Source organism: Carettochelys insculpta, chromosome 12, assembly GCF_033958435.1.
Source record: "Carettochelys insculpta isolate YL-2023 chromosome 12, ASM3395843v1, whole genome shotgun sequence".
Taxonomy (NCBI): Eukaryota; Metazoa; Chordata; order Testudines; family Carettochelyidae; genus Carettochelys; species Carettochelys insculpta.
In genome coordinates, this window is record NC_134148.1 from 4,464,913 (window position 1) to 4,477,336 (window position 12,424).

Sequence of the window (12,424 nt, forward strand, 5' to 3'; positions counted from 1 at the left end):
GAGCAGCGCGGGGCTTGGGCAGGCGGTTCCGGCAGTGAGGGTTTGAGGCGGGCGGGCAGGCAGCTGGCATGGGGCTCAGGCACTAGGCCAACCGGGGCTGCACCAGGCACCCACAAAGGCCAAGAAAAACTATTTGTGCTTATTTTTCATTTTAAATAACATTTTTATATCAAGTTTTTGTGTTTATTTTAAATTACGAATTGAATGTTTTGCTCAAAGGGGGCTTGCATGATGGTACAGAAGAGGTGGGCAGGGCTTGAGGGTTTCTCAAAAATCAAAAGAGGGGCGTGATGCCGAAAAGTTTGGGAACCACTGCCTTATATTATCGGTGCGGGCAGTAGTTTGTTTTTAAATCACGTGCTCTTATTATCCATATTTCAGGGTTATCAGCCTTTTTTCCTGTCGCTCAGTGTCTTCAGTTGTTACAGCACGTCAGCATGCCAGCAGAGGGCGCTCGAGCACCACAGTACTCGTTTCAGAACACCTGGAAATGCCAAAGCCATCACCTGAGACCGTTCTAATGAATTTCTCTGTTTATTATCTGGGACCGTTTTTTTTCCTGGGCAGGTTCTCGTGCGGACAGAGAACGTGACTGGGAGAGAAATCAGGGAGAAAGAGGGGATAAAATAAAACGTCAACACAGGGAAAATTTGCCCAGCACGGCTATTCTGGCCCAACACGCCCCTGTGGATGTGCTTATTCCAGAATAAAAGCAATTCTATCTCCAATACTTACTCTGCGTAGGAAGGGAGTAATTATTCCAAAACAAAGTTATTCCTACTTTAGCACAGAGCAGCCACGGACGGAGCTATTACAGAAAAGCTCCTCTTAACTTTCCTGTGCAGGCAAACTCATGCAGTGCTTAAAGGAAAAGTGGCAAAGGGTTTAAAAAGAAATTCGTGTGTCAGGTCAAGATTCCCATGATTTAATAAGAGGCACAACAGATTTTGCTTAAAAAAAAAAATCACACTTTACAACCTCTTTTTATTCATGGTTTTAAAAAAGCAAACATTATAAGGGGCCATTGTAATCTAACGCCTACATAACTGACACCAGAAAATTTCACCCTGATTCTTGCATCTTCTCCTTTCCTCTTCTCCCAGAGCATTATTCAATTTTCAGCACCACAAAGGACTCTCCCATCTAAGGCCATGTCTACACTAGACAGTTTTATTGACAAAACTTTTTTTTTTTTTTTTTTTTTGACAAAAAGCCAAAGGGTAGCGGGGGGGGGGGGGGGGGGAGCATCCACATTCCCAAGGCGTTCTGTTGACAGTACCTCGGCAGAATGCAGCACTTTTGTCAACAACATTTGGCCTCTCTGCCATGGAGTCAGAATGCCTCTCTCGACAGAAAGCCAGCCTAGAAGTTCCGGGGCGCCTTCTATCAACAGCTAGAACTTCTGGGACACCAGGCAGCCCTGTCTGCTGTGCTTCTGGTCGGCGGTTTTGTCGAGAGAGTGGCCAGGCAGCCTGGCTACTCTCTGGATCTGCTTTGCAGTTTGGCCATAATCCTTTGATAGGAGTTTTGTCGGAAGCACAGGGACTCGTTTGCATACTTGGCTTAATCTAATTCTTGACTCCCCCCTTCTGCCCCTCTACTCTCTGATTTGCTCACCCTGATAATTTTTTTTCTGATTTGTCCACCTTTATTACTGTTTTTGGTTCTCTGTGCCTTAAATATGGAGTCTGTTCTGGTCTGGCTATGGTCTGAAGAAGTGGGTCTGTCCCACAAAAGCTCATCACCTAATAAATTATTTTGTTAGTCTTTAAAGTGCTACTGGACTGCTTTTTTGTTTCAATAACTTCTGTTGACAGATAGCCTCCGTCTGCACTGGAAGTAAGTGAGAAAAGGCTGTTTCTTTGCCATATCCCAACCAAAGTCACGATAATTGTGGAGACTTTGTCTTAGAGGAGTGGCTGTGTTTGTCTGTCTCTTCACAAACAACAAGCATTCCTGGAGCACCTTAAAAACAAACAAATATAGGAGGTCATGAGCTGTCATTGGGTAAGACGCAATTCTTCCAATTGGAGATTTAGGAAGAAGAAGATGGTTTCTCTACGCATGCCCTGAGAAGATTAATTCTGAATCTGAATTGCTTAGCCAAGTTGGAGTAACATCGCCCTCCTCCTGTACCCAGCTGCCTTACTTGCCCTGTAAGCCCTCTGAGATATCTTAGTTCTCAGCCCAAAAGTCTAGATGGTTTTCCCCAATTATAAAATGTTATATTTACAATAGGAGTTTGGTGGGTGACAGTTTATATCAGATCCTCTCCAATTGGTTTCTCCCCAACTGTTAAATTTCAGCAACTTTTCCTTTTTCTGGAGGGAAAACTATTCTCTCTAGCCACTGCACATATTCAGAATTGCAGGGGAAAGCAGGGGGAGGACTCCCCATTTATTGCCCTCCCCCCCTCACATGAGAGAATCAAGCCCCCCCCCCCCCCCCCGCACTCCCTTACATCCACTGGAACAAGCTATCAATAACAATCATTAGCTCTTCTTATCTTGAGGTCTGCAGATGAAGACCAGCTGCCCTTCCAGGAAGATCCACTTCAGCCAAACAATTTATTGGGCTCAGTTACAGGAGCAAAAGAACCATGGAATCACAGAGTTGGAAGGGACCTCAAGAGGTCATTGAGTCCAGCCCCCTGCCCAAAGCAGGATCAACCCCAACTAAGTCACCCCAGCCATGACTATGTCAAGCTGGAACTTAAAAACCTTTAAGGATGGAGATTCCACCACCTCTCTAGGTAACACATTCCAATGCTTCAACACCCTCCTGGTGAAGTAGTTTTTCCTCATATCCAACCTACTCCTCTCATTCGGTAACTTCAGACCATTGCCTCTTATCCTGCTAGCCGTCACTACTGAGAACAAGTGTCCCTCCATCCCTTTTAGAGCCCCCCTGCAGGAAGCTGAAGGCTGCTATTAAATCACTCCTCAGTCTTCTCTTCTGTAAACTAAACAAGCCCGAATCCCTCAGCCTCTCCTCACAGGTCATGAGCTCCAGCCCCTTAAATCATTTTTGTTGCCCTCCGCTCAACCTGCTCTGGCACATCCACATCCTTTCTATACTGGGGGGCCCAAAACTGGACACAATGCTCCAGATGTGGTCTCACCACTGCCGAACAGAGGGGAACAACCACTTCGCTAGATCTGCTGGAAATGCTCCTCCTAATGCATCCTAATATGCCACTGGCCTTCTTGGCTACAAGGGCACACTGCTGACTCAGATCCAGCCTTTCATCCACCACAGTCCCTAGGTCCCCTATGTCTTCCTGGAAAACCACCAGTTGGCTTATTTCGGGCCATGCAGAACTGGAATAAACCATGCTGCCATGGACATACAGAGCTTTAGAACCACGCGGATTCCACGTGCCCTGAGGCAAACTGGGTGGTGGGATTCCACTGGGGGCAGAGTCGTCTCTGGGGTTACGCCACCGAAGTCAGCAACTCGTGTAGCCTGTTGCCTCACTGAGAGGCAGCTGACTGTGCACTCTTCTGCTGCACACGACCGCACCGCACGCCCCCTCTCCCTGCTCCCCAGAGAGGTGCTGAGGTGAGGGGACCGGGTGAGAAATCCCCACTCTCGTAGGAAGCCAGCAGGAACTGCCACAGCATGAGCTCGGCTTCGTCCTTTCCCTCACAAGCTGAGCTCAGCGCCCACTTCCTCAGGGGAAGAATGTTAGTCCCCGGCCCTTGTGTTGAGCAGGAGGCACAAGCTTAAACTTGCCCTCGGCAGCCAGTTGTACTGCGGTTCCAGACAGCGGCCCTCAAAAGCTTGGAGCTGCTGACTTGGATTGGCTGGTCCGCTGCCCCACAGCAACAACAGATGTTCTGCACAGAGGCCTGGAAGGTGGGGTGAGAATGACCGGAGGGGGAGGCATGTAGAGTTTTCCAGGGGGCCAGAGGAACCGGCTGTACTTGGGAGCAGGTCTCTCTGCGATGGGCACAGGGAGTTAGTCCCACGGGAGCAGGGCAGATCGAGGGTTGTTGGGTTTCAAAGCAAAAAGGAGTGGATGAAAAGGGGACTGAGCAGACACCAAATGTCTGGTTGCTGTAGGCAGGAGGGAGGCACCTGGTCACCTACCCGCACGAGATCCTGCTCAGCCGGAGCCGCTTCTGACTGCAGGCTCCTGTCCCAGCCCTGGAGCCAAGGGAGCCAAGCTGGGCAGATGGAGCAGAGCAACGAGCCTCCAGCGACGGGAAGAGACGGAGCTGGGGCAGGGCCAGTTTTCGGCAAACACAAGCTGAGCAACCCCAGGCTCTGCCCAGCCTGAAACACGGCCGAACGGGAGAGTCACGGCAGGGGAGAGCAGGTGTGGGGAGTGGGCAGCTCGGCAGCTTTGTCCTTTCCAGAGAGCTGGAGCTTCTGAGTGTTTCTACAGGCAAGAATATTGTAGCCAAGAAATGCCTTTGCTACGCTCCCGGTCCCCACCCCCTTGTACCTGCAGGATCGGCTGAGAAGCCCCAAGAGCCCACAGCTTAGCTGAAGCAGTGTGGGACGCTCAGGAGGTCTCAGGCCAGGCCTACAGTAGACATCAAAGTAGGTCGTAGAGACGCAATTCCAGCTGCAATCAACACACCCGCCATCAACTTATCAGGCCATCCCCACAGAGGGGGGAGGTTGATGAGAGAAGCCGACCTCCCTTACTCCTCGTGAGGATGAGGAGTACAAGGGTCCACTGTCAATCCCAACTCCCAAGGGGTCAGACAAGAGGCCTGAGCCCGGGGCTGCCCTCATAGGCACCCAGCTACGAATACGGACAGGGCTCAGCCCAGACCCACCCAGCTCAGAAGAACTTGAGATCCAGCCATGGATCCACTCACAGGGACTGGTGACATCCCAATAACAAAACAACAAGTTCGTCAATTTACACGCACAAAGAAGGCGCCTGGGACACCCAGGTTACAGTCATCTCAGGCCTCCCAGGCTGGCATTTACACAGCACCCAGATTCCTGCTCCGGCCTTCACGTACAGGTTGAACCTCTCTCCTCCGGCACCCTCAGGGCCTGACCGGTGCCCGATGAGACAGTTTGCCAGATGACAAGAGGCCAATATTGTCTAGCACATTACCAACGCTTCTGCAGGTTACTGGGCTCTGAGAAGACATTGAGGGGGAAAACTACAGCACAGAACACAGAGCCAGAACTGGTGGCTGGAGACAAATTTTATGGGACCACAGGAAACTAGGCCACACCCAGGATAAGGGGCTGTCCGGCTAACTCCAATCCTGCTGGATTACGGATGTTGCCAGATGTGAGCTGCGAATGAGAAAGGTTCAACTTTTAGTTCCCGGGTACAGCAACAAAGTGAATTTGGCAGCCAGACAGTCACACGCCCTTCCTGCTTCCACTGGTTTGTTCACCTCTGTCTCCCAGGTGTCTCACTGGAAGCCGGTGTTTGGGAATTGGGCGAGTCAACGTAGGCAGGAGGCTTCTTGTCAAGTTATCTTTAACCTCCTTTAATAAAAAAGCACCTGAATGATGCTGGCTGTTTATAGTGCTAAAGTCCTCAACGAAAGAATACCAGACTGCCAGACGATCTGCTGTTCCTTCCACACCCCCATTCCCTCCTTCTCCAGCCAGCAAGAGGAGACGCTGATAAAGACAGATGGCAGTTAGATAAACACATGTTGCATTCTTATCAGAGGATCTGCAAGGTCCTTACCAACACCCAACTCAGCTTCACAACACCCTTGTTAACAGGTCTCGTGTGCAGATGGAGAAACAGTCATTGAGAAATAAGAAGCCAGTGACCTTAAGTCACAACGGAGGTTCCAGACAGAGCTGGAATTAGAACCTGGCGATGCCCCTCAAATCACTGCTTCGTGGTTTAGCAAGCTGATCTGTATGTGCAGCCAACCTGGCAAAAGCAGCTTTTCTGACTCGGGGAGTATTGGATGCCAACAGGCAGAGCCGATCTGAATGTGTTCTGTCGGAGTTTCCAGGTTCAGGGGTAGGGATGGGAAGCTATTTTCACCCATCGCTAGTGAAGACAGAAGAATACAAAAGATGGGGATTTACTGGCAGGCAGCATTGCTGTTCTATTCCCTCTCTCGCTAAGAGCATAAGGCCCAACCAGACGCTCAGCAGAGCGCGTTTGGGTGTGGGTTTCAAGTACAGTTTATGTTGAAATCCATCTAAAGTGACCACTATGGAGCGAATTCTGTAGCTGAGATTCCATTTTATTTTTCCTTTGCAGTTTTCACACGGTCACGATGCACCTCCTGGAAAACTTAGGTGAAGAACAGAGAGAGTGGACCCTAAGGTTTTAGGGCCCTCCTGTGGGTTTTTCCTCCATTCCAGACTTCTCCAAATGCCAAACTTTCATTAAAAAGAAAAAAAAAAATGAAATTATACAAGCAAGCTGCAATCACGACAGCAGCAACAACGCAGTTCGACTTCGTGAACTCAAGACCCTCACCCCACCTCCAAGCCACGAGGTAGCCAACTTCTTGGCGACGTCGATCCAGACGAGGCTGCTCAAATTGTAGCAGGCAGGGCCCAACTCAGATAAGTAGTCATCACAAGGAAGATACACTGGCTGTTGTGATTAACCCACCCTTGCAGAAACTTATGGTCACAGAAGGGGAAACCTATCTTTCTTTCTTTCTTTGCATCCTAGTCCCCCGATGGGTGGATGATTGTCAAAACCTACTGCTAATAACTATTTTTAAAAAGCGATCAGACTACGTACAGCAACTTCGTATAAGCAAAAAAACCCAACCTCCAAACGCACAATAAATTAAGTGCAAAACGCTACATGACTGCCACTAAACTTGTTAACTTAAATGCCGAAAGGACTTTTCCCGTACCCAGTTCCTAATAGGGTTGTGTTTCAGTTTACGGGGTTTTATAGACATTGTTCTCACAGTATTTCCATTTGATTACATTTACGTTAAGGCTGTTAACCACTTGGTAATTGTTAACAGTCAGGTGGGACCAGTATCTAAACTCATCATTACAAGACACTTTGAAATGATATTCTTGAAGCTTGAGCTGTATGCAAAGTTTCTCCCTCCTGAGGAGCATTAAGAGAACTAGAGGGAAAAGGCTAGGGTTTCTATTCCCCTTGTCACTGCTAACCCAAGTCACTGCCGGGTGTCGACTCTCTGGGCCAGATTCTCAAACAGCATAGGGGGTAAGTTTTTGGTTTTGTTAAATTTTTGTTTGTTAAATTTTTCATTTAACAACCAACCCCAAGTAACTCGCCCATTTGATATTTAATCTGTGGTTGAATTTTGACAAGTAGCAATAGATTACAATTTCTGGACACGCACTAAGTGTTGCTGACAGCCGTTTGCACGCACAATACGTAATATACGAGCACATAACTATTCAAGGTGGGGAAAAACCTCTTTTTCACGTGTAGGTCAGCTGCCTCCACTGGGATTATGCCTTTGAAGCCAGATCCTGCCTTGCTCATACAAGCAGAGCAACAAAGCCAAGCCAGCTGCTTCAATACAAAAAGTTTATCAGCTTGTGGTCTTAAGAGTTACAAGACTGATAAGCACCTGGCACAGATAAAGCTACAAAAACAAAGGCTATTGTCTCATCCTACCATCCTTTGCAGTATGGGAAGCAGGGAGGGCAAGGGAAATGCCTGAATGAATTTCAACACGTGCAGAGCTGAGCGATTTTGAAACCTCTCACAAATAATGACTGGGGGGAAAAGGTGGGAGGGTTAAATAAATAGACTGATTCCTGTTCTCGGATGGGTTTTTCCCAGAAGCTGGGGCGGAGGGCGGGGAGGCAGAGGCAGTACTCTGAAATAGAAAGTGGGGAAGGGTGTACAAAAACCTTCGAATGATAAGACCTTGTTGATTATAATCTGCCTGATCTGGCACATTTCCGAGGCTTTAACGAGGGCCCTGGTGAGGTTCCCACCCTGCTGCCTTCCCCCAAAGGCAAGAGGAATTAGATGAAACCACCCAGCACATGTTTAGCGTGGCTGGCCTCCCCAGCCACAGAACCCGCTCGGGAGGTTTCATAATTTTGTTTTCGTTTTGATGACTCAGAATGAGTGCAACTCTGACGGTCATTTCAGCCTTCAGGGCTGTCACACAGCTCCCGTACCATACAGCCACCCAGCCTTTCCTCCACGTGATTAGACATCCAACAACGCAGTCACACTAACGCAACAACAAGTGTAAGCTTTTCTCGGTCCTACCCCCATGTGGTATGACGAGGTAATCGCCAACTCCTGGCCAATCCAAAAGAGACAGGTAGCAACAAGCCAAGAGAACTCTAACCACTTTTTTTAAAACTCACATCCACGCGCCAGTTGTCTAGCACTAAGGGCAGGAGCCCCATAGGCACAACACACCTACCCTCCTGGGAGCCGTACGCATAGAGCGAGAGCAGCTGCATCACAGGGCTGATTCACTTCTCTATTAGTTATTGGCAGAGGGATTAGGTGGATCGTAATTAAGTTCTCGTTCCTCGTCTCTGGACTATCATTAAAATAGATTCATTCAGGCCCTCCCAGGCAGGTCCTCCCCTGTTTCTAGACTCCTTATAAGCAGTTTTCCCTGACTACCGGAGAGCCTCCTTTGATGCTCTAACTGTGCAGATGGGCTCCAGGAAGCCCATGGGAACACGAGATTCTGGGGTAGGGGAAAAAAAAAAAAAAAAAAACCAACACACCCACACCCACACACCCCACCCCCAGCAAAATAGAGAGGGTGCACCAAAGGATGGAAAATGGGAGAGGGGTCTTCCAGTTTGAGGGAGACAAGGTGGGTGAGGCCGTATCTTTTACCGAACCAGCTTCTATGGGTGAGGGAAGCTTTGAGGCTCCTCAGAGCTCCTCCTGAGGCCGGCACCTTGCTGGGCTCAGCACCGACCAATCATACAAATAAAGAAGCCCTCTCACGGAGAAGGCACCGTTGGAAGGGTCATTTAGTGCGTGAGAATGGCACTGGACTGCCAACTGAGAGGACACAAACAGATGACTAAGGGTACATCTGCGCTATCCAGGAGATCAACCCGGGGTTTCCATCTCGTGGGGACGTGTGAAACTGAACCATCGGGGTCAACCCCCTGTGCTCCTCATTCTCACAAGGGGTCACAGAGGTCAACGGGTCTCCCCCTCAACCACTCTCACTTACAGCCAGGTAAGTCGATCGTAGATACATTGATTCTAGCGACACAATGGCGGTAGCTGGAATGGCAGATCTACAATCAACTTTAAGACCTAGCGTAGACCTGGCCTAAATGGTAGCAGCATTCGCCAGCCACAAGGCTGGATTTGAACCGTCAGCCAAAAGAAGTGGGAGACAGTTGAGCCTATCCTATTGCCAGGCCTCGGATCCACTTATAACCAGCAAATACACGTTTTACAAGACAGTGGACACGGTTCTGGAGAACAGGACTGGTGGCAGCTGCCACATAAAAATAAATCTGATGTCCTCTCAAACAGGCAGCCTGCAAACGCCGGGTCAGATTTTGCTGTCTTAAAACAAACATTTTCCCATGTTGCTCCTGGAATTCTCTCTCCAATTCTGGGGTTGTCTGTCCAGCTGCAGTACCAGTTTAATGTCATCAGAGACTCTCCGGACTTGCAAATAAGATCACGTCCCAGTGACCTCTCCAGCAGAGTTTGACCGCGACGCCAAGCTTGCGCCGAGGTCAGTGGAAGGCTGTTACGGAAGGTTCAAGCCCTTGCTCACATTTCACAGCTTAGTCTCCTGAAGAAGCTCTTTGCCGTTGGCGCTTTCAAATGGTGAGGCAGAGCAAAGCTGACCTTTCACTTTAACCAAATTCGCTGTTTCGAGTTGATGTTAAGAAATTGTGCGCTCGCCCCCGCGCGCGCCTCTGGTGCGGTTAGGGATCATTCCTATTGCAAATAGGAGCCTTCTTCTAAGCCCCAGAATTATTCCTTTCTTGTCTCTGCCTGGGTGTGGAACTGGTCCAATAAGGCCAGAGAACAAGAAGGTGCCCTCGGTCTCCAAAACAAGATAGCGTTATCTGATTGCTTGTAGCAATCAGCTCTAAAGATAGGGTTGTCATTTGCAGGTAATGTCCTGCGTACAGACCTGTTCAAACATACCTGTTTAATGCAAGGTTTAACAAGCCAAGACATACAAATGTTTGAGCTGACGGACACTCAGTCACAAAGCACTAAATATTTGAGCCTGACTGTGCTCGCTCTAATGACCTATTACAGAATTAAGAAAAACTGAAGCAGGAACCTTCCCAAAAGCTCACACGTGTGCATGTAATATTTCCAGGCCATTTAGACAACACACACACATTCACACAAATGGTATTTCCTAAGTTCTGCCCACAAAGCCCCTTTGTTGATGCGAGTACTATAGTTACCATCAAAATAAACCTTACTGACCACAGATCTGTTCCTGCAATGCCTGTCGATTTCAATGGGAGCTGAATGAATCGCTGAAAGCAGCATTTGGCCCACCATATATATGCGGGACACAAACCACAGGAACCTAAACTCTCCATAAATGGGTAAGAAGCCGTAACCGAAGCCTGAAACCCATAACCATCCAACGAGAAACAGATGATCTGTGGGAATTAACAAAAACTCAGTACAGACAAGGGGCGGGGACCTATTAGGGGACTGGGGGGGGGGGGGGAACTCCCTGCACCCTATACCCAGCCCCTTTTATTAAGGGATTATATTACCAGTTGCTGAAAGTTTTTCTGGTGGCTTCAGTCCAGTCATTCTATCCCAGCTAAGGCGTGATGGAAGTGAAGGGGAATGGAAAACAAACCTGATTCAGGGAGTAGCAACAGAGAAGGAGCCAGGCTAGTCTATACACTATCAAAACAAAGAGCAGTCAAGTAGCACTTTAATTTATTAGGTGAGCTTTCGTGGGACAGCTCACCTAATAAATTATTTTGCTAGTCTTTAAAGTGCTACTTGACTGCTTCTTGCTCTGATGCAGGGAGGGTATTTCTTATTAACAGAGGACAGAAGAGTCTATCGACAGTACATTTCAATGTGCGAGCTCCCCTTCTCTCCAAGGTGTACACGCTGGGACCCCTCCCGGGGCAGTCAGCTCAGGTGGCTTTTAGGAAGAGAGCAGGTTTTTTGGTTTTTTTTTTGGCAGAGGGGGAGACTTTTCCAAAACAAACGGCTCCTGTCGGTCAGTAAAAAGCAATCTCTTGCCAAGAGACATCCGAGAATCCCTCTGCCAAGCACATTTTTGGCACCGGCCCAAGTGCACCGAGCAGACTAAACAACCAGCTCGAAGCCTGGGTGATCCCCAGAAAGGCGGGTGGGTCAGCAGACTTCTCCGCGGCAGATCCACCCCCCAGGCTTCAGCACAGTCGGTGCTGGGTCCCCTGCCCGGCGGGAGACCCCCCGTTTTCCCTCTCCGGGCTCTCCCCCTCCCCGCCCCCCCGCCCCAGCCTGCAGGGACCTGATGCAATAGCGGAGCTCTCGGTGCCTCGCAGGCCAAACGCCGGGGGGCTTGCTCGGGGGAGACGCGCTGGGGAATGGGGGAGACGGAGCCCCGGGGAGGTGACTCCTGCCCCCCGCCCGCGGCTGCAGCGGGGCTTACCTGGGGCTGCTGGCGCCGGGCTCGGTTCCTCCCCGCGGGTAATCCGGCCGCCCCCAGGCGCATGGTCCAGAGCCAGCGGGGGGACCCCCCGGCCAGAGCCCGCCGTGCGCTGCCAGCCGCGCCGCATCCGCCTCCGAGCCAGGGAGCCCCGGTCCCAGCCCCCGCGGTGCGTCGCGGGCATCCGCAGCCGCGGCTCGCCGCTCCCGCCGGGGGTGCGGGAGGAGAGGCCGGGGCGCCGGAGCGGGCAGGGAGCCGCCGGCGGCCGGAGCGGAGCCCGCTGCGTTGTGGGGAGGAAGTGGGCGGGCGGGCGGCTCGGGAGAGGGGTGGGGAAGAGGGAGGAGCTGGCGGGAGCCGCGCCGAGAGGGACCGGCCGGGCCCGCACGTGGCCGGAGGGGGAGCGGGCCGAGCCTGGCCGGGACCCCCCGGGGGGCGGGGCCATGGGGAGAAGGGGCGGGGCTTAGAGCAGTCACCCCCAGCCCCCCGGGGGGCAGCTGCGGACCGGGCTGCCGCCAGCCCAGCGGTGTGGGCGGGGGGAGCTCCGCGCCCCTCTGAAAGGCCGGGTGGGCTCTGGGGTGATGCCCCCTCTTGTGCCCCACGCCAGGCCTGGCCAGGACCGCGCCTTGCGCCTCGGGGCCCAGCAGGAGGGGGTTCTCTACCCACCCCTCATGCTCCTAAACTCACCCTGGGGCGGGGGAGTCTTCCAGCGTCCCATCCAGCTGCTCTGCCTGCAAACCCCACCCAGAGGGCCTTGGTGCAGGAGTGTGCTTCACGCCATGCACTTCCTTGTCCTTGCGTCCGACCCAGAGCGCCAGCGGCAGGACCTGTACCCCCTTTGGCAAGCCAGCCTGTACGCCGCGCTGTTTCCAGAGCCCACGGGGGATACGAGTTGG

At 51.2% G+C, this 12,424-nt stretch overlaps 1 protein-coding gene across 3 annotated transcripts in view; it reads right to left on the bottom strand.

The window, feature by feature from the left end:
* C12H15orf39 (chromosome 12 C15orf39 homolog) overlaps window positions 1–11,806 on the bottom strand; it is a 36,764-nt gene extending 24,958 nt beyond the window's left edge. For all 3 annotated transcript variants that reach the window (XM_075006639.1, XM_075006640.1, XM_075006641.1), the window contains exon 1: window positions 11,535–11,806. The gene's annotated coding sequence lies outside the window, so the exon portion shown is untranslated. The remainder of the gene's footprint in view (window positions 1–11,534) is intronic.
* Between the last annotated feature and the right edge of the window lie 618 nt (window positions 11,807–12,424).